At 37.9% G+C, this 20,402-nt stretch overlaps 1 long non-coding RNA gene across 1 annotated transcript; it reads right to left on the reverse strand.

The window, feature by feature from the left end:
* Positions 1-920: 920 nt before the first annotated feature.
* On the reverse strand, positions 921-19,191 carry LOC140527117 (uncharacterized). Its single transcript, XR_011974681.1, has 5 exons — positions 19,084-19,191; positions 11,713-11,839; positions 3,447-3,577; positions 2,721-2,790; positions 921-1,076 (listed from the first exon to the last, which is right to left on the reverse strand). It is a non-coding gene; the product is annotated as an uncharacterized lncRNA (long non-coding RNA).
* Positions 19,192-20,402: the final 1,211 nt, after the last annotated feature.

A 20,402-nucleotide genomic window follows, 5' to 3' on the forward strand; every position in this document is an offset into this window, starting at 1 on the left:
GATGAGGAAGTCATAATGTGGACAAAGAGTCAGGCTTGATAAGGAAAGGCAGAGGGAGAGGTGGAAGGTCAATAGATTATGGTCGGATAAGGTGATTTTAGAATTCTTGAACATGGAAGTAGTACTATTTGTGGGTAATGGCATCATCAAGGGTATTACAATCTTTGTGTGTGGCTGAAGTGGAATAGAAGAGTAGGTCATGGGAAGAGAGAAGGTTGAAGAACTGAGTGGTTTCAGTACTTGATCAATATGTCTATCCCCTAGTATGAGGGCAGAAGTTGGGAAAGGAGAGAAAAATTGTTCAGGTACTAAACTAATTGAAGAAAGAAGGGGAATGAACTGGAAACCTAGAAACTATAGCTACCAGAATTTTGATTGGGTGATAGATATGGATTGCAGGAACCTCAAAGGAGGAGAGGTTATTAAAAGATGGAAGCAGGGGGAGAACCTGGAAGTGGCAAGGGAGAGCAAGGAATATTCCAACTCCCTACATCTGACCAGTGAGCAGAGGGGAATTAGTGAAAATGCAGCTGGTAGTGGAATGAGTAACCAGGGAGGCGCTGTAATCAAGATGGAGTCAGGTTTCAGTAGGGCAAGGGGGAAGCCGCACGGAGTGTTTAGTTGCTACTCTGGGGTGGGAGGGTTGAGAGGAATGAGAAAATAAGCACTATATACATGTGATGTATTCTTATGATTATTAGACCAAGCTTGGCTCTTGAGATGAACTGAAGAAATGCAACTCCCTTCTCTCCAGAGTTGGGAGACTGTGGATATGAAATATTATGTCTATATATAGTCACATGTGGTTGACATATTGGTTTTTCTGAACTTATTTTTCTCTTTCTGTTTTTAGTTTTTTTACAAGAGATGGTCCACTGGGTTGAAAAAGAGTGAGGCTTTACTCAGAAATGAAGGAGATATTAAAAGCCCAATATGTCTTTTTTTTAATTTTAAAGATGAAAAGTTATCCCTATTAGGATGATTCCAAGTAGATGGAAGTACTCTTCAAATAGTTGATCTTCATTTTCACTTAATATCCTGCAGAGTCTTTAATGCTTTACAGTTTGAACGGATCTCTAAAAAAAGTGAAATTTCATCACTAAGTACATAAGTAATACTTTCATTTTATTTCAGTTAACATTATAGAGAGCTCTTTCAATATAAAGTGAAGTGGTGATATATATGTATTGCAACTCTCTTGCAACTTGTCACCTGAGAAGTCCCATAGGCTACAGGTGCAAAGAATGCTCAGTTAAGCCTTCCACACCCGTTGTGTAAATACTGGGGCTTCTTCCCCACCTTTCTCAATCATCACTCCCCCACTGCCTCAGGCAGTGGTACAAGAATCTATTTCTGCTTCTAAGCCACAGCTGGTACAGAGTCAGGTTACCTCCCAGTACAATTGAGCATCTGATTGCCCAGCCTGTGGGGTAACCTGTATGGTTGTACTTTTCCAGGGTTCGGAAGGGAACAGCAATTCGTCCACCCCTCCTAGAAGTACCACCCGAATGCCTGGTATCATGGTAATTTGCCTGAGTTGTTTTATAGATACTAATTCTATCCCTTCTTTGGCAAAGAAAACTCAGCTCCCACTGTCCCATGGTAGATCTTTGGCTGGCTATGTGGGAAAGTGAATGAGTCAAGAGTCAGTGCATTCATGCCATTTCTTTCTGTATTTCTGCAGTGGCTCTAATTTTTTGTGTAAGACTTAGGAATGAAGGGAGGGATCATGGAGAGAGAGAAACACCCTTTGGAATCATTCAATCCAATCCCCGCATTTTAATATAAAGGATATTAAGAGCACAGAAGGGAATAGGATCATAGATTTAGAGCTAGAAAGGGACCTAGGCCATTTGATTCAAGTCCCTCATTTTACAGAGCAGGAAACTGAGGCCCAGGGAGATTAAGAAATTTGCCTAAAGTCACACAAATAGATTTGAAACCAGGTTCTTCAGTTCTAGTTCCATTTGGACCATTTCTACCATATAGTTAGGATTCCCGTAAGATGATCTCCAGATTAAGCATTTGCCAGAAATCACTCACAACAACAGCAGCGATGACGTTTACATAGGCCTTTGAGCTTTACAAAGCACTTTACAAATATTATTTCATTTTTTCTTCACAGCTCTGAGAGATAGGTGCTTTGATTATTATTCCCATTTTATAGACCAAGAAATTAAGTGACTTGTCCAGGGTTACACATGTAGTATCTGAGGCTGGATTTGGACTGAGGTCTTCCTCACTCCAGGTCTAGGGATCTATCCACTGTCCTACTTAACTTGCCTGATAGGGTATCCATAACACAAGAGAGATTATGTAGCCCCTAGCCCACCATCCTGTACATAGTAGGCATTTAATAAGTGTTTGTTAAATTGAACTGAATCAACACACGTGTTAGAATCACCTAAGGATGTGCAATACGTATTCGTTCCTTTTGTTAAGACTCTACTCCCTTTCTGTACCTGTGTGACTTTGTATATCTTTACCATGTTTGACCAGCTCTTCTGCCCCAAAAAGTCCGTTTCAAAGACTTTATTTTTAGGCCCCAGAGGGATTTCTAGAGGTAACCCCTGTGTAGCCATGGTAACATGTGGTTATATCTTGGAGGAGGAGGCCTAAGAATAGCTGGGGCAACAACAGGTGGCTCCCTTGCCCTTCCTCTTTCCCTCCCCACCCCCAGTCCCTTAAAAGGAGGGTGAACTTCCACTATGGGGAGCTACCTGATTTCTATGATCAGCCAACAATGCCTGTCCTCCATCTGAAGATACAGCCTCCCAACATTGCTGCTGACTATGTATGCAAGAAAACGAAAATAAGGGATAGAAATTGGGGTTATTCTTCTTTAAAATTCTTCTTTAAAACATTAATTCAATCGGTTATCCTTTCAATCTTTCATTCATAGATAAACATTTAAGAAGACACTGCAAGTAATATTTGGTTGCCCTGGACTGTGAGCTCCAGGGGGTGTGTGTGTGTGTGTGTGTGTGTGTGTGTGTGTGTGTGTGTGTGTGTGTGTGTGTGTGTGTGTTTTACAGATAATGAAACTGAGGTACAGAGAGGTTGTGATAGAAAACTACTAGAATATTTAAACAAGTGGAAAAAATGCTCAGCAGCATATGCACACATAACTGTTGAGACTACAGGAAGGCAATAAGGGAAATGGACAATACATCAGAGTGTGTGTGGGAAGGAGGTGACATTTTAGTCTAGTAAGACTTCTTGGGGGGGGTAAGTCTTTAGGCTAGTCTTAAAGGAAGTAAGGAATATGGTTTGGTCAATAGTAATATGGTTTGGTCAAAAAGGAGGGGGGGGAAGACATTCCAGGCAGGGACAATGGCATGAGTCAAGGGATTGGGGCAGAAACAAGTGTTTACAGGAAACAGATCTTTCTAATAAAACCAAACATTTCCAAATTGATTACATCTCATTCCAAATTGATTACATACCTTCCCCTATGTATTCACAGTTCTTCAAGGAGCTCTAATTTTGTCAGTCTGGGTACTCCTCTCTCCACTGATACAGATCTTGACTCTTCTCTTCCTAGATGGCCTTTTTGAGATGTTATATCTCCCACTCTCTAAAAAAGAAATGTCACCATAAAGCTAACCTGGTGATAAATCACTCTGAATTTAGCTAGGCTAGCTCTCAGAATGCAGATGTCATTTATTTTAGACATGGTATACCTAAATATATCCTTTTTTTTTTCATTTCTTGAATTTTTCTGTCTTTTCTATTTCTCTTAAAATGTCTCTTGTTATTTACCTAGACTCTTCTCTAAGCCTCTCAGAGGTAGGTAGGCACGCCTAAGGAGACTCACATTGAGAGACTGAGCCAAAGAAACAATCTTCTCTTCTGTGCCCACTGGGTCACGTCGAAAGGAGTGGTGAGAGGAGGGGCATGGCCAATCTGCTATGATTTTTAAGGTGCTATTGTAAGCTGCTGCTATTGTTCTAGGGTTTCTGGGAATCTTGAACAAAGGGATAAGTGTTCTCAGTTTCTGGACTGAAGTGGATACTTGGGTGAAGAGAGGTATCTGGTACAACCAGAACCACCCATTTTAGTAGTTGTTATTAATTAAGGGATCAAAGATTGCAGCATGTTTTGGAATAATATCCAAGATTAAATGATCTTGTCTTCCCTCTAAGGTGAGCAGGGGCAAATATACCATGGAAAGAACAGCTGCATGAAGTCATAACGCTGGTAGCTTTTTCACCAAGATGGTGGTAATAATAGTAGAGTGGTAATGGTCATCAGGATATGAGAAATAATGGTTGTAGTAGTAAAGGAGGAGGAGGAGGAGTAATAGTAAGAGGAGGAATACTCATTTTTAAATTTATTTTTAATTTATGGGATAAAAAAAGTATTTCCATAATATAATATAATAAAAAAGATGATTGCACATGAAACTTCACATCTACTATGCACAACTTGCTATTCCTTTCAAATATACAACAAAATTGTCATGTAATCTCTGGATGTAGATGGCATCTTTCTACATATGTCCTTCATAGTTAATTTGAGTATTTATAATATTCAAAATAGCTTACTTGCTCAAAGTCATTCTTAAGATACTGTTGCTGCAACTATATACAATGTTCTCTAGGTTCTGCTAATTTCACTCTTCATATTTTGTGCAAGACCTTCTATATTTTTTCAAAATCATTGAGCTCATCATTTCTAATAGCACAGTAGGAAGTATACTCTTACTAGGAGGAGGAATGGGATTAATTGTAGTAGTAACAGCAAGAGTAATAACAGTGGTATAGTAATAGTAGGAGAAGGAGAAGGAGGACAAGGAGGAGAGGGATGGTGGCAGTAGCAGCAGCAGCTACTGCTGCTTTTGGTTCATCTCAGAAAATTTCCCTAAGTCAGAAAGAGGTCTTATGTTTAGCACACATAAATTTAATCAGCTTTCTATTTTATGTACAGATATTTTGGTATGTGAAGCTTTGATGGGTGGATTAGAGGTCAAGGAGGGAAAGGCAATAAGAGAATCCTCATATAATAATTCAGATGACTATGGCGTAGGGAAAAGAATGGAAAGCAGGTCATAAGTCTGAAGAAACTTTGGAGAAAGTTTCAAAATCCAGCCAACTGACCCTGAAAAATTTGGATTTTTAACCCATAAGTTATCTACTTTTGGATTTTTCAAAGAGGCAAAAATCTGGTTTTAAAAATAAATAAGACTTTGAAAGGTTTTATAGAGTCCTAATGTCCAACAAACTCCTTCCCTTTCCCTGCCTCCCTAAACCCTCAAACAGATCTAGAAAATGTACCAGACCAAATACAGATGGGGAAATGCAAGGAAAAAGTATGGTGAGTCATTTTTCCAGCCCAGGTTGGCACAGGGAGGTCTGTGGACACTGGGGATAGGGTCTGTCTAGGACTCAGGAAAAGATGGGACACTAGCACAAGAAGAGATCCTATACACATGCTAGGCTATCAAAATGGGAGTAGTTGCCAACTGGCAGCTTTGTCACCCACTATCCAGCTGCAGGTCACAGATCCAGAGTGGACTAAGAAAGGTGCCTGTACCCACAGAGGTTGTTTTGGGGTAAGAGCCAGTCAAAGGTCCTAGGTGATGCACAGAGCATTTAGAAGGCAAATAATGTAATAGGCTTAAAACCAAGAAAGAAAAGTTGAATATAATGCTACAGGGAGAAAAAAATGGATCATTAGTGATATAGAGTACTTACAAACATTCCTGATGAAAAGATTAGAGTTATGTAGAAACTCTGAAGTTTGAACACAGGAATTAAGAGAAGCACAAAAAGGTAAACATGAATGACCAATGACAAAAGACTACACAAAAATAAATTGTTTATATTCTAATATGTTGAGATCATTCAGATCTCCCTCTAAACACTATCATCATTAGGAGTTATAGAGAGACTAATTAGACAAAAGAAATAAAGATGATTCTGTTACATCTTAATGACCTTAGCAAAGAATGGACAGAGAGAGAGAGGAAGTGGAATAAGTTAGAGGGTGAAAGAAAAGGAAGGTTAGGGAAAATTATCTCACATAATCATAGTGTGCAAGTAGACATCTATGCAAACAAGAAGGAAGCAGTAGAGGACAGTGGTTGACACTTGAACCTTAATCTAATCTGAACTGGTAAAGGGAAGAAAGAATTTACACACACACAAGTACAGAAACAACATTTCATTCAACAGAGAAATAGATGAGACAGCGACATCTCAAAGGTAAAATGACTATCAGAAGAATTAATATCAGCAAATTAGGGCTCTTCTCTGAGCAGGAACAGTTTGTCGCTAATTTGGAGGGAAAGTTGAGCCAACGCACAGTTGGCAACAGTGGAGCAGAAAAGGAGTGGGTAGCTTTCAGAGATCTGGTGGATAGCACTGCATTTGCTCATCTGGGTCAGAACACTTCCAAACACCAAGACTAGTTTGTTGAAAACGATGGGGAAATTCAGAAGCTGCTAAATGAAAAACAAGAACTCCACAGGGTTTACCAGCAGGATAGTTCATCCATCTCTAAGAAGGCAGCATTAAAGTCCATCAAAAGTAAAGTACAAGTGAAGCTTAGAGAGAAGCAGGATTCTTGGGCATGTAAGAACTCAGATGAAATTCAGTTTTATGCCGATAGTAACAATCCGAAGCACTTTTATGATGCCCTGAAGGCTATATATCAGTCAAAGACCTATGGTGAGTCTCAACTACTCAGTGCTGACACAGCCACATTGATCAGTGATAAGGATATGATTCTAGAGAGATGTGCTGAACACTTCCATAGTGTTCTCAATAGACCATCATCAATCAATACTGACCAAACAATTGACTGTTTACCTCAGGTTGAAGTCAATCCATCCCTAGCTGAATCTCCAACTGAAGAAGTTCTGAATGCTATTAGGTTCCTTTCATGTGGCAAAAACATTCATGATTCCAGAGAACTAATGATAAAACATGTTACCCACTTCCTGAAAGAGAGGAGGACTCAAGGGCAGAAAGAGACATATTTTTTGAACATAGCCAGTGCAGAAATTTGTTTTACTTGATTGTACATGTTTATAACAGGGGTTTTGTTTTTCTTTCATCTTCAATTTAGGGTGGAGGTGGTAGGGAGAGAAGACAGATTTTTGCTGATTGAATAAAAAAATTTAGAAGATGGGTGTTTTAATGATTCCAGTGGAGGAATTCAATCCTAGATTCCATCTTAGCAATTTACCAGCTGGCTCAGTGTTGAACTCAAATACTCAGTTGGCTTTGAGGTGCTATTGATTTTGATATTTCCTTAGATGGTGTAGTTTATAACCCATCCTCACCTATCCCTTCAATGTTATTCTTGACCATGTACACCCAACAATTCTTCACATGGGCTATTAAATATTTTCAAAGGCTTCCTTATTTTTCCCTGTTAGGGAAAAAAAACATGCTAATTTGGGGAGATACATGACATAATATGAAGAATTTGGAGTTTAGAAGGCCTAGGTTCAAATCTTGACTGTGTCAAGCTGTGTGATCTTAAACATCATTTAGCATCCCTGAGATCAGTTCCTTTCTCTGTAAAATGAAGGGATTAGAATCAGAAGATCATTAGATAGGATAAGATCATTAGATAGAAGATCATTCTAGCTCTAAATTTATGACCCTATGTATGATCTTATGTCCCAGTTTCTATGACTCTGTTTATCCAGATGCACAACAATAAGCCTTTGATACCTATGTAGGTCAAAGAAGTATTGTTGAATATTGATATCCTTAATATAATACTTGCTTCTCCTAAAGAGGTACAGCTTTAAATTGACATATAAAAGTTGTGTATTGAGATACACATAGATGAAAAAGTACCTCATGGTTTGATCTGGTCGTTGTCCTTCATCTTCGAAGAGGACCAAAGTGACATCACCATGATAAAGTGAAGTTTCAATGTGTCCGACTGTGGCTGATCAGACCAATATGAGCTTGGAATGCTCTACCACAGGTTGGACACAGATAGTCCATGTGAATATTTGGGGTGGATATCTCAAATTTACACATCCTACATTTACTTTGTGCTATCTCAATTCTGCTTTGCTTATAGAGCACAGTACCCTTTCTGATGTGGGCACACCATGCTAAGTAGTCCTGTGCTGGTGTCTCCCATGTTGCACAGTCAAATCCAAAGTTCTTGAGAGAGACCTTGAGAGTATCCTTGTATCACTTCCTCTTGCCATCATGTGATCACCTGCCCCATGAGAGTTCTCTGTAAAATAGTCTTTTTGGCAAGCATATATTTTGCATTTGAACAACGTGGCCAGCCCATCAGAAGCATAGTTTGAATACCTGGCAGTTCAGCTCGAGCAAGGACTTCAGTGTCTGGTACCTTATCGTGCCAGGTGATTCTCAAAATCTTCCTAAGACAGTTCAAATGGAAGGAATTCAGTTTCCTGGCATAGTGCTGGTAGACTGTCCATGTTCCACAAGCATATAACAATGAGGTCAGCACAACAGCTCTGTAGAGCTTCAATTCAGTAGTCACTCTAATACGTCTTCTCTCCCCAACTTTTCTTCAGAGCCTCCCAAACACTGAGCTAGCTCTGGCAATGCGTGCACCAACCTCACTGTTAATGTGTACATCCCTGGAGAGTACATTGCCAAGGTAACTGAACTTATCCACAGCATTCAAAACTTCTCCTCATGGTAGGTGTTGTAGTAAACACTTGTAATCCCTACTAGGGGGGCTGAAGTTGGAAGATTTCTAAAGTTCAGGAGTTCTGAGCTTCAATGGGCTATGTTGATTGTGTATCCAAACTGTTTGGCATTAATATGGTAAATCTCCCAAGAATGAGGAGCCACCAGGTTGTCTAAAGAAGAGAAAACACTCTCAGGTTCAAAACAGATCAGGTCCAATTTGAGTAGTCTCTTTACTTTCAAGCAAGATGCAGACATTCACTCTTTAAAAAAAAATCTAGTTTTCTCTCATCTAATATGGGAGAGGTCAGAGACAGGCAAAGGGATGAATGGGAACAAATTATATCTAAACAGGTGATACTAGTTTGAAAAACTAGAAGTTCTAACTAGTTTAGCCAAATTACTGAATTTCAGTTCTGTATTAACTACATATCTTTTTTCTTCTTCCATCTCTCCCTCCCTCCCTCCCTTCCTTCCTCCCTCCCTCCCTCCCTTCCTTCCTTCCTTCCTTCCTTCCTTCCTTCCTTCCTTCCTTCCTTCCTTCCTTCCTTCCTTCCTTCCTTCCTTCCTTTCTTCCTTCCTTCCTTCCTTCCTTTCTTCCTTTCATCCTTCCTCTTCCTCCTCCTTTTTCTCCTCCTCCTTCTTCTCCTCCTTTTTCTTCTTCCTCTTCTTCTCCTCCTCCTCCTCCTTCCTTTTGCATTCACATTTTGCAAAGGTATATCTCTGAAGGTAATTATGCCACATGGCGCATGTGAGTGATTATCTTAGTTGGTACATCAGGTGATCTTCTGCATGTTTTCTACAAGTGCTAGGATAGCATTGTAAAAATGTTGAGTTCTAAGTTCAGCAGACTGGATAATTATTAGCAAAAAAAAAAAAAAAGCCTGACAATTTACCTAATAACTTTATTACAAATGCAGGGACTACTTGGCATATAGAATGCTGAGTGGAAAATAATCAAGTTTAGATGATCAAGAAAGATTTATTACAAGATCCCACTCTTAGAAAGCTAAGTGGGAAAAATCAAGAGGTTGTTTCTCATCCAATTGGTAACTACTTTTAGAAATGTACTTCAAGATGCCTGTTCAGGAGCAGGCTTATACATGATGTTAATTATGAATGACCTTGTATTTTGGACTCAGTTGAAGAGAACCTCAACCCACCTGGATTCTTTATTATTTTCAAAATGAATCAGAGAATCACGGAGTAACATCTCTTGGAATTCACCCCTCTCTACTCACGTAGCAACAACATTAGTTCAAGGCCCTCATCACTTTTCATCTGGACTATTATAATAATCTCCCAGTTGGACTTCCTATCTTAAATCTTCCTTCATTTCAATCTATCCTCCACACAGCTGATAGAGGATAAGAACGTGGGGAGAGAGAGAGAGAGAAAGAGAGAGAGAGAGAGAGAGAGAGAGAGAGAGAGAGAGAGGAACATTTATTTACTTACTATGATAGAATATTTCTTAATTTACTGTGTGTTAGGCACTGTGCTAAGTGCTAGGGATACAAATAGAAAAATAAAAAGGTTTCTACTCTCAAAGAGCCTACATCTGATGGGGAAGACAAAATACAAAGAGAAGCTGGAAAGAGGTAAGGAAGGAAGAAGCTGAGACATATACAGGATAGTAGCCAATTAATATAGGCAATAATCTTTCTAGGAAGTTCTATCTCTAAACTGCCTGACCATAACAAGGTTAGTCTTGAGCTACTCATTCAATTGAGGATCAGAGGTCTTTGAGGGCAGTTCTTATAGTTTTTTTCCCTTGATATTCTACACAAGAATGCTCTTAACTTCTATAAAGAGAAAGATTAAATTTCCAATACATAAAGATTCTAACAAAAGGGGAAAAAGCCATACTCATTAATATAACTATGTATGAGTGTGTGTATGAATGCATGCATTCTCTAATAATATCAATTCAGTTACATTTCCAAGAAGAGGGATGGCATTTGCATTTACAAAATTCTAAGAAGCAAACGTATCTTCATACATATCATAAGAAAGGTCAGAGAAACACAAATCAGACATAATGAAATTAATTGTGGCAGTTATGGGTTAAGGGGTCCTATAAAATGGTCCTTTAAAACTCAATCATGTTCTAAAGGTCACATTAGGAAAGGAAGTTCTCCGCTCATGACCCTTAAAATCAGAGTTGTAAAAAAAATTGTTGTTGTTCAGTCATTTTGGTCATGTTTGACTCTTTTGATCCCATGTAAAAGAACAGTGATACTTAAATGATATGATTTCGTCACTTGGAGTCTTTTTCACACGTGATTTGCAGCATCTCATGACCTTCTATTTCCATAAAGAAGTCAACAATATCTGATTCTACAAGGTACGCAATTCATATGACTTTTTGAGTAAATGGTGACTGAAGATATGACTCTGTGCCTTTAAGTTTCATTAGAAACATCCTGTGTTGGGTCAGGTGTTACATTTATGTTGAAGGGTTGAGTGACAAGGCATCAAATGATATAGGTCACTGTGGCCTCAAAGTCACATGCGGTCCTCTAGGTCCTCAAGTGCAGCCCTTTGACTGAATCCAAACTTCACAGATCAAATCCCCTTAATAAAAGATTTGTTCTGTAAAATTTGGACTCAGTTTAAAGGCCGCACCCAAGGACCTAGAAGGCCACATGTGGCCTCAAGGTGGCAGGTTCCCCATACCTGGTAGGAAGGGGAAGAACTATTTGGAACTCTTACAGACATCATTCCTGACTAATTATCATTTTGCAGATATTAGAATATATTTCCTTTCAATTCACACCATCTCCCCAGTGCTTGGTGACTTTTCATTAAAGCATAAATAAACATCCCAATATAGCCTTCCTACCCAGTGGCTCCTCATAGAGCAGGAAGGTAAGGACTTGCCTTTGACTCAAAGACTTTAAAAAGCAAGTTGCAGATCTTAGTATCCTCCAACTTTGATATAAATCCAACAGTAAGCTGGAAACATTTTGGAAATAACAGGGTATGAAGGTTCACAGAGTAAAAATAGAAGTTTGCAGAAGTTCCTGGACTCCACAAATACCACCAAATCCGACAATTAACTTTAGACTTTATTTACCTGATTGGAAAGCAGACTACATTTTCTTTACACGTTTGTGGTTTTCATGTCTTCTCTTTGTCTCCTTCTATCATTTTCGCCACTGTGTGTAAATAAACGTGTCTCATGTTTTGGATGTATCTTGTTGCTATAAGTAGGTAAGACAAAAGGGAGAGTAGACCTTCATTTGGTTTTATATTCTCCATTAATGGAAGGGCCCCAGTAAGTATATTGGCACACATAATCATGCTTTAATAAAAGTCACCAATCATTGAGGAAATTGTGTGAACTAAAAGTATCTTCTAATATCTCTAAAATAACAATTAGTCAGAAGTGATACCTGGGTGCAGCAATTTATCGTATTCACAGAACCTCGCAAATTCAGTTCATTACAAGTTGGTAGCTGATCTTTGAATAAATGTGCATTTTTTTATATTTGTGTGTATACATATATACATATACATACATATATATGTATACACACACACACATATATATATATATACATATGTGTATGGGTGCAATATTTCAATGAATAGTCTCTTGGCCTCATTTTTTTTTTTTTTGTTTCTCCAATCCATCCTTCATGCTATTGCCAAAATAACACCCCAAAACAAATAAGTAACTTTCACTGGTTCCCTGTTGCTTATAAGAAAAAAATACAAATTCCCTGGCTAGCATTTAAATATCCCCACACACTCATTCCAACTTACGGTTCCAGCTTTGTTTCATGCTAGTTGCCTACACAGACTCTTATGTTCCAGCTAAGCTGCATTCTGACCTTGTCCTGTAATTTTTTCCTTCACATATTTTCATGGGTTATTCACTGAACAGACTAACCTCCTCATCACTAATTTTTGAAATTCCTTTTCTTTAAGACCTGCATTCCAAATGAAAGTTACCCTGGGCAAGTCATGTAATCTGTTTGCTTCAATTTCCTCAAATGCAAAATGGGGATTATGATAATTTCTACCCCCAGAATTGTTATAAGGATCAAATGAGATAATATTTGCAAAGCTCTTACCACAGTGCCTGGCACACAGCAGGCATTTAATAAATGCTTGTTTCCTTCCTTCTCTAAATTTGTTACCATTTTGTTTCTGTCACACTTAGTGACAACAACAAATATTAGTTAATTGCTTTCTTAAAAGCAATGCTCTATGCTAGGTTCTGAGATTAAAAATGGAAAAGATAAAAACAACACAGTTCCCATCATCAAGAAGTTTACATTCTTCCTTATACCACATTTATTTTTGTACATTTTATAGCCATCTTATTAGATTATAAACTCTTTAAAGGGAGAAACTTATTTTTTATCCTTGTATTTCCAGCAGCCATGACAGTGCCTTTACATTGTATTCCAATAGCCTATTCAATATTTCAGTGACTCTGTGATCTCATTTTTGTAAGTACTCCTTCCAAAGTATAACATTCACCCCATCCATGGCTTTTAGTCCTGTGCTCCTCCCTGATTTTCTCTAGGGATCCATCTGTTCATCTATAATCCCTCCTTCTCAGTCTCCCACCTGGCTGCATTCCTTTGGACCTTTACATCATGACCCCAGAACGAGGGACCTTCCTTCTTCCCCACTCAACCACTCTTTTCAGCTTTCTTTTGTTTGTTATCATCCTCCATTAGATTATAAGATCCTTGAAGGTGGGAACTGTCTTTCTTTTTTCATATTTGTATTCCTAGAGCTTAATGCAGTTTCTGGCACATTGTAGATGCTGAATAAATTTATTGACTTATTAACTCACTACATGACTGGCCCATTTTCTTTTATAGACAAACATCTCTTTGAGAACATCTTTTGTGCCGCTCCTTGCACTTTATTCATCATTGATAATCTATTTATACCCCTCACTGAATATGTCTATTAATTATTCCTTTGTGTCACCAGCACTTTGATTCTATGAAGTTTGTGGTACTTCATGATTCAAAGACATATTGCATCATCAGGATAATACTGGTAATAAAAAGAGGGGTTTTTTTTTCTGGGAGATGCTTGGTGTCTTTGCAAGTGCTATTCATTCTCACAAAGGACAATCCAATCTGCTTATTTCTTCTTCAATTACAAGTCCATTTCATTGTCCATCTGCAGGATCTCTAATCATATATACTGATGGGACAGCACCGGAGGATTTTTCATCAGTTTGGATGTCATTGTCCAGTTCTCTTCATCCACTTAGGTTCTTTCGGTATGATGTGTTAGTATAATTTTTTTTTAAATGACTATGGATCATAGAAGATGACATAGGAGACTGTATAATATTACAGCACTTAATACATTCAGTACAATGTCACCTGAAGCCAACTTAGGAAGACCTCACCATCTATAAGGAATTATCCTACTATTTGGATTCTAAGCAGGACATTTTCTATGGCATGGCTCTGGTGAGCATATGCCTCCTTGATTTATGCCACATTTGGTTTTAATAATCAAGGGACATCAAGCAAAGTTATTTCTGCTGCTGTGTCTATGAAGGAATCTTATAATATCTTAGTACGTGTACAGGAGACATCATACTGGAAGAGGGTATTTGAGGTTGCATTGTGCCCTATCTGATTGTCCTTTTAAAAAATATTTTAAAAAAAACAAACAAGACTTTTTATTATTTGCACTTTTCAGTCAATTTTGTAACTATAAAAATGTGGTTTGATATAAAATATTGTTTGTGAAAGCTTATCTGTTCCTTTCTCATATAATAAGGAAGGATACTTTCAACCTATATGTAGGTTATTCTCATAGAGAGATAAGAAAGTAAGCACTGTAATTATTGATGCCCTCTATCCCTAATTTTCCCCTTCTAGTTAATGTCTTCTCTTATTTCAACTATCATAAGAATTGATCTCTTAATGTACTTAAAATTGTATTACTTCTCACTCAAGTCTCCTTTATGTATAACTGGTCTGGTACAGTCACTCCTTCCATTTTTGTCTTGTTTAGTGCTATTTCTACTCTCATGTATGTTGGGATGTTAGAATCCAAATATGCTGTTTCTATTGGTATTAATGAAGAAAATAATTTGTCATAGAATTTTGACAAGTCTTTCTAATTTTTCATCTATTTACATAGAGTATCTAAGTTTTTTAGTTATTTGATTAATTTAATTTATATTTATTTATTTAAATATTTTATTAAATATTTATATTTAACTAATTAATAATTTAATTAATATCATATCTTCTCTTCTCTAGGCTAACCATTCCCAGTTTTATCCACCCAGTGTTCATATGGCATTCTTTTAAGGCCCTTTTCCATTATAGTCATCCTCCTTTGTATATTCTTCAACTAACAGCCGTGCTGCAGTGCCTACCAATGATATATGATAGACTAAGAAAAATGGCTAGCCATCCAAATGCATGTCAGTTTAGACAACATGTCCTCTTCATCCACTTGGTATTTCTTGTATGGATTACCAGGCCAGTGTCTTCAGTGGCTGTGAATCTCCTTGATGACACAATGTAGTATTCTTGGGGCTGAATATAATTAGCATAATGAGCATCTAGAGAATTATAGGGAATCTCTTCCGTTTGGATTTTGTACATTATATCCTCCATAAGTCACTGACAAATATTTTTGTTTAACATATGATTTCCTTTTTTATGCCTCAATTGATATTGATACAAGAATATCATTGAACAAAGCTTCATCTACCAGAAATTTTGTATGATCTTAAGGTATGCATAAGAGATACCTTGTTGGGTGACTTCTTAACTCTACATTTTACTCAGTGGAGTCGTTATTTTTTTTTTGGCTAATTATATTTTTTGAAATCAATAATTTTATATTCTCCATAACTTTCAATTGTCATACTATAAAGATGTGATTTGTTGAGAATCATGTTTGTTTTCTTCTCTTATCTTGATCTATACTTAGACTATTCTAATGATTATTTTATATGAATGAGAAAGCAGGAATATGATTGTTAGTTAACGGATGTCTTCTTGGTCACCTTTTAAAAAATTAATAGCCCTCTATTTTTTCTGTTCTTTCAGAATATTTTCCTCTTTGACATAGCTTGAACATCTATTCCTGAGTAACTTTAAAGTTCCAGAATGGATTTTTTTTCTGTATCTAGTCAGATGTAGCCACTGTTCCCATTTTCATCTTCTTAAATTTGATCTCTACTTCTTCACATGGAACACTAGGTAGTGAAATGGTAGATTCTCATCAGTGATGAGAACAGGATGCTATAGAAATGCTGGAAAATTTGTGCCATTTCACATTTGTTACCCTCCTTCCAATTTCATCTATAAATGAAATTGGAAATTCATCTATAAAAGAAAACCATGCCTGAATGAGTCTCATGCAAAATTTTATGCAAGCACATTTTTCCTATTTTGTGAAGTGAATGAATGAATGAAAAGGCATTTATTATGTCCCAAGAACTTTGCTAAGTACTAGGAATACATATAGAAAAGAAAGTCATTTCCTGAAATCAAGTTCACCTTTTAATTGGGAGCTACAGCAGGAAGGTTCTGCTACAGGGCTTATGGAAAGGTCCAGTGGTCCTTAGGGAACAGTAAAGAGATGGGTAGCAATGCCCAGAGGTTCTTAGTGCATAGTGTCAGGACCGATGATAACACCCTACCTTATCATATAAGACTCTATTTTACCAAAAATTGAACTTGATGACTTCCTGCTCTTTGAAGAGGTATAAGTGGCTATATGAGCATGGAAATGTAAACAATTAGTATTAACTATTAATTCAATGATCGGAAATAAATACAACTCATAAATTTACTTCCCCAGTTCTTCTCGTAGGATTGTGACCTTGAATATCTTCAGTATATCTAAATTCTTCTTGATTTGGGCAGAAGCCATGTTGTACATTCATATTATGATAAGTTTATGATTATGTTAAGACCAACATTTCAAAGCCCAAATTAATTTCTTGTAATGTCACCTCATCAAATAATAGTAGTTAACATTTATAGAGTGCTTGGAGGTATACACAGTACTTCACATACGTTATCTCATCTGATCCTCATAACAACCCTGTGAGATCAATGCTATTATTATCCCCATTTTATAAGCCTCCTTGCTGGTCCATGAACAACATATTCCATCTCTCGGCTTTGGGCATTTTCTCTGACTATCTCCCATCCTGGAATCCTCACCCTCCTCATCTCTACCTATTGCATAGGAAGCTTTCCTAAAACCCTGTTAATTCTAGTGCCTTCTCTCTTTTAATCATTTCTTATTTACCCTGCATGTCGCTTCTTTGTGTATATTTGTTTGCTCACTGTCTCTCCCATTACATTGTGAGCTTCTTGAGGGCAAGGACTGTCTTTTGACTCTTTTTGTAATCCCAGCACTTAACACGTGGTAGGACCATAGTAAGGAATATGGCAGGGACATAGTAGGGCTTATAGTACGGACTTAATCAGTGTTTGTTGACTGATTTTACAGATGAGGAAACTGAAAATGAAAGATGTGATTGTGGCTCTCCCAGGATTGTAAGTGTCGGACACAGGACACACACCATATGTCCAGTACTCTATTGAGTGAGCCTCCTACCTGCCTTAAATAAAGAGGATGAGAGGGAAATTACACATCAAGTGGTTCCCAAAAAGAGGTTAGGAAAAATGATGACTTCATCAGGATTGCTTTTGCTCCCTCTTACCACATTTTGTTTTATCTGTAAAGAAGGAAAACATTTCAGCTAGAGCATGAAGAAAACTGAAAGTAGAGTTCACAGTATTCTCTCTATTCTGGGCTTTACATAAACATCTCTGATTCATTGTATACAGCAGCAAGAGAAAGCACAGCAACCCTTTTAAAAAGTCTGTTTCAAAAAGGTGAGGTGCTAGAAAATCATAATCAACTCAGGAAGAGGTGGGTGCGAATTGAGACTCAGATCCTTAACCACCTGTGTGACCCTGGGCTAGTCACTTAACTAGTCCCTTGCCTCAGTTTCCTCATCTGTAAAATGGGGATCATAACAGCCCTTACTTCCTGGAATTGTTGTGAGGATTGAATGAAATTATATTTATAAATAAGTGCTCTATAAATGCTAGCTATTATCAGCTACGTAAATGTCAGTTATTATTAATATGTAAAGTACTCTGCAAACTTGAAACATTATAGAAATGTCACCTGTTATTTATCTTATGGAGTTCATTCGGAATATTGCTCACTGCCTGGATATAATAATCACTCATGTTTTTATAGTACTTTGAAGCTTAAAAACCATTTTTTTCAACACAAACCAGTAAGGATGGTGGCTAAAGTATTATTTCTATTCTACAGATGAAGAAACAGAGAGGTTAGCAGCTTTGGTAAGTGTGAAATAAATGCTTATGGACTGACTGACTTTCCCATTGCTGAGCCATGGCCATTCTTCCTGACCTGTGTCTTACCACTGGACTTTGATGACTCTGGGAGAGAAAGTAAGGCTGGTGACTTTGCACAGCCCTGCCTCACTTAAATCCAATTCACTTGCAAGTCAAGACATCACCTCCCTGATGTCGTGGTTCTCTTTGAGAATGAAGGATGGACAACAACAATCTGCCCATTATCACATAGTTAGAAAGGGAAGTTTGGTGGCATAGTGGAAAGAGTACCGGCATTGGAGTGAGGAAGATTTGAATCCAAATTTGGCCTTAGATACTTACTAACTGAGTGACCCTGGACAAGTCACTTAACCTTGTTTGCCTGAGTTTTCTCATCTGTAAAATGAGCTGGAGAAGGAAAGAGCAAACCACTCCATTATTTTTGCCAAGAAAACACCCAAATGGGGTCACAAAGAGTTGGACATGACTGGAAAACAAGAACAACAGAAGTGGTAACATTCTAACCCAGATCTCCTGATTCAGAGTTCAGTGTTCCTTCCACTGTTCCATATGGCTCGGAACCTCTCAAAACAAACTCCCAATTCAACATTTTATTTAAGAAATTAATTTATTAAGTACCTACTAGACGTACCAGGCACCATGTAAGCTACTTAGGATATGAAGAAGAAGAAGGAAAAGGAAGAGGAGGAGAAGGAGAAGAAGGAGAAGGAGAAAGAGGAGAAGGAGAAGGAGGAAAAGGAGAAGGAAGAGGAGAAGGGAAGGAGAAGGAGGAGGAGAAGAAGGAGATGGAGGAGAAGGAGGAGGAGAAGGAAAAGGAGAAGAGAAAGAGGGGGAGGAGAAGAACAAGAACAAGAATTTGCTGCCTTCTGGGAGCTTACACTCCACTGGGAAGACACCACATATTCACAAGTAGATGAATACAAGGTAATATCAAATCATTGAAAAGGAGAGAGTGAGTTTCCGTTTCTAAGAGCAACTTCTGGACTGCTTGTATATGTCAAATGTAGAAAGTAAACCAATCATTTCTCAGAGTTTGGCCAGCCCCAAATTGACTGTCACCTAATCTAATCAGCAACTACTGCCCTTCAAACCTCTATTTGTAGAAACCTCAATGACATCAAATTTGAGTTTGTTCTTCGAAGGTCCTGGGGCTTAAGGCAGCTGAGGAGAAAACTTCCTTCACCTGAAAGGGTAAAGCTCTGAGTTAATCTAAAGCATATGGCACACCCAGTTTGAGGTCCATAGCTGTGAAGTCATTCATCTGTGACTCATAACCACGAAACACCAACACTTTGTTCTATAGAATGTTGGTTAGCAACCCTTTTCCAAACATCACGTCCACTATCTCTGTCACAAATGATGTTTGAAAATGAGACGAGTTGCTCCTTTTGCCTTTAGGTTTAAAAAATTTTTTTTTTTAATTTTCTTTTTTTGCCTTTAGCTTTTATAAAATGAGGTTGTTTGCAAAATAGGTATGGATTCTTATAAATAAATGGTTCTGCTGATGGTAGGAAAGTCATAGGGAATTTATAAAAAGAAATGCTGTCTTAAGCCATGCTATAGGGCAACATGTGGATGGAGTAGTGCATCTAAGAGTCAAGAAACACCTGGGTTTGAATCCCTCCTCAGACACGTGCAAGCTGTGTGTCCCTGGTCAAGTTACTTTTCATAACCTCAGTGTTGCTTCCTACACAATGGGCATGATGGCATTTATCTCAGGATTATATCTGGGATCAAATTACATATACATATATGTATGTGTTTGTATATATCTACATATATATTTGCATGTGTGTATGTGTGTGTGTGTAAATATCTTTGCAAACCTTAAGGCTCTTAATCCTCTGTTTGGCATTCAAAGCCCTTTATAACCTGCCCTTTTCCCTACCTGCACCTTACTCCCACTATATACTCTTCAATGTAGTAATAATACTCACCTCCTTGATGTTTTATGACTAAGATGCTCCATCTCTAGGTTCTGGTCATTCTGTCAGGCTATCTCCATGCCTGGAATGTTCTCCCTCCTTATCCTTACCTACTTCCTCCTTGGCTTCTTTTAAGTCAAAGTCAGGAAGACTCATCTTCCTGAGTTCAAATCTGGCCTTAGACACTTCCTAGCTATGTGACCCTGGGCAAGTCACTTAACCCTGTTTGCCTCAGTTTCCTTATCTGTCAAATGAGCTGGAGAAGAAAATGGCAAACCACTTCAGTATCTTTGCAAGAAAACCCCAAATGGGGTCACAAAGAGTGGGAAAGACTGAAATGAATAATGACAACAATGCTATTGCCTTCGCTGTCTTATTTACTTCTTATTTATCCTGTATATATCTTATTTGTTTGCTTGTTGTCTCCACCATTAAATTGTAAGCTCCTTGAGGGCAGGGACTATCTTTTTACCCATTTTTGTATC

This window comes from Notamacropus eugenii, chromosome 2, assembly GCF_028372415.1.
Source record: "Notamacropus eugenii isolate mMacEug1 chromosome 2, mMacEug1.pri_v2, whole genome shotgun sequence".
Taxonomy (NCBI): Eukaryota; Metazoa; Chordata; class Mammalia; order Diprotodontia; family Macropodidae; genus Notamacropus; species Notamacropus eugenii.